Source organism: Hippoglossus hippoglossus, chromosome 23 (genome assembly GCF_009819705.1).
Source record: "Hippoglossus hippoglossus isolate fHipHip1 chromosome 23, fHipHip1.pri, whole genome shotgun sequence".
NCBI classification, from domain to species: domain Eukaryota; kingdom Metazoa; phylum Chordata; class Actinopteri; order Pleuronectiformes; family Pleuronectidae; genus Hippoglossus; species Hippoglossus hippoglossus.
This window is the reverse complement of record NC_047173.1, coordinates 17,128,623-17,131,122: the sequence shown is the minus strand read 5'-3', so window position 1 is coordinate 17,131,122 and position 2,500 is coordinate 17,128,623. Positions and strand designations below refer to the sequence as shown.

At 42.8% G+C, this 2,500-nt stretch overlaps 1 protein-coding gene across 1 annotated transcript in view; it reads left to right on the top strand.

Moving 5' to 3' along the window:
- LOC117757011 (thyrotropin-releasing hormone-degrading ectoenzyme-like) overlaps window positions 1-2,500 on the top strand; it is a 114,869-nt gene that overhangs the window by 112,064 nt on the left and 305 nt on the right. The window contains 1 exon segment of the mRNA XM_034577724.1: window positions 1-2,500. This exon segment is cut by the window's left edge and continues 764 nt beyond it; it is cut by the window's right edge and continues 305 nt beyond it. The gene's annotated coding sequence lies outside the window, so the exon portion shown is untranslated.

Here is a 2,500-nt window from a genome sequence, read left to right as displayed (position 1 = left end):
ATCTCAGCAGCAGCTGCTGGTGCATTCACCCAAAAACACCCTCGAGCAAGGCAGCGAGCTCTCCTGATGTCTGCCTGACAGAGTCTGAAAACCACAACCTTCCACGTCTAATTCTACATTCATATCTGTCACTTTCCAATGTTTCGATTGGCTGATCAAAGACTCACAGTGTGAATCCGTGTTAAACCAGCTCTCAGTTAAACACAGATCTCCCATCAGCTGCGAGTCGATCGCTCCACAGATCTGTTAACACTCCACTGACCCGTCGTCTGATCGCAGCTCACAGGACTCGTTCATCTCGTTAGCTCTTCAGCTTCAGCTCGACTTTAAACCGCAGCTTCAGGTTTTCTTTCATGATCCAAAACGCCAGCGGCCTGAAAGACGTCAGCCGGTTTGTGAGGCTTTGTCGGCGCCGAGCTTCAGAACTGAACTGTGAATTTAAACACTCGCAATTACTTCCCAGTTTATTTCTAAACGGTAGAGATCAGCACACGTGGGAGAATATTTCCCATGAAAGACATTTGTTGGAGATTTTAAAGTAAAAAACACAAATTAACGAGGCCAAAAGGTATTTTCATATAAAAGGCGAATCTGACATGAATTACAAATTTTAATTGACCAACTTCTGCCTTTTCAAAAATCCACCTGGAACTGAAGGAATGAAAGCTTTTATTTTTTATTTTCCACCTTCTCTTGAAGATGATATATCAGTGCCAATTTAAATACTCTTTCCTTTTACTCAGTGGAAAGACGTTATATCAGTGTACAAGGTGCATCACATACAGGAAATAAAAACTTTTTATTTGCACAACTGTCAATTGTGATTTTAATTTGAATAAAAAAACAAAATCTGCACATTTCTTTCTGGCCCTTTTGGGACGTTTTACCCGAACAAGTGCATATTTTAAAGGTTCAAATAGAAATCCAACACGGTGTTAAAGAGAAATAAGAAAATAGTTTTGGCACCAACTCCACACATATAAAATCCGTCAGCCAATGACGTTTCTCCTAATTTAGTGACCTCGTAAAACCTGACAGTGACTCCTGAGAGGGACTAATTTAATAAAGCAACCTGACAGATGGATGAGGTTGTGCAGAGGAAGTTTCTTTGTGAGGAAAGTAAGAGGAGTCGGGGGGAACATAAATGACACGACAACCTTCCTGACTGAGAACAACCTCGGAGATCAGAAACCTTGGCCGAGCAGAAAAAATAATCACCCGACAAATCTCTGTGGTTTCACAAAGCACGAGAACAGGAAGGGAGTTGGTTGGAGCATATCGATCGATCAGCCCACTTTTCTGTCCACAGACGAACAGGACACGAGAGGACTTTAAATGGAGAGTAGTAAACCGCGATAAGAAAAATGGCAGATGAGGAAACTGAGGCTTTTTGGGCTCAAGGAGATGGTTTGAGTTTGGTTGTATGCAGACGATGCAGCTTTTTAAATCCTCAGTGGACTTTTGCAGTTTGGTCGAAAGTTAAAGACTCACAATCCTCACGTCGCTCCCGAATTTTGCGGCTTCTATGTGCGACAGATTCTTCCGTGGACGATATTGTTTGCAGAGCGTCACATCTGCTGCGACAGATGTGACGGGACGTTGTGTTTAGCTACTTTTCCCTCCACGGACGGAAGAATAATTACTGGACTTTAAACGAAGGAAAATGAAAATGCGGCAAGAGAATGGCAGATGAGGAAACTGAGTGTAGTGTCGTGTGCAGATGATGCAGCTTCTCATATCAGCTCATCATCAGAGGAACCGGTTGTTGAAAGATGGATTTCAAAGGATCCAATGAGTGTTACAGCCTCAGTGGACGATATCGTTCGCAGGGCGCCGATTCTTGTGCGACGGATTTTTACGCAAATTGCAGCTTCACCTCTGCTGTTACAGCGAGAAGATCGACCACCGAACTGACTGTAAACTCCACAGGTTTGGCTGCATTGCGGGAAAAAAAAACGTGGTGAATTTTAAAATAATTAAATCAACAGCAGCCATGGATTGTACAGTTTAATGGATTCCACAGCCGAGGAGTCGGACAGAGGGACGGGTTGAACACCGCGGTGGATTTCCCAGGATGTGGAAGACGTTGGGTTCCGACTCCAAACATCAGAAGAAGATGGATAAAATGAACTTTTGGGAAATTCTGCTGCGTTTAAATCTGCTTCCTGTTAAAGAGACTTTTAGAAGTTCCTCCTCGTCTGTTAGATCCGGCTTCGATGTTAATAACTGAGCCATATATGAGTTAATGGGCCTGACTCTTACACACTGTGTGTCTAGTTGTGTGTGTGTGTGTGTGTGTGTGTGTTGAGACCAAGATGATGGTGATAACTGCAGCGGCGATGGTGACTGCTCACGGTGATTAAATTGCGATAATTAAAACTGTTGTGATTATGATGACGACTTGGGCTGATGGTTGATCTAATGATGATGATGGAGTCACTAATGATATTTGTCGATGATGTGAATCAGTATTATTATAATGAATATGCTAACTATTCCG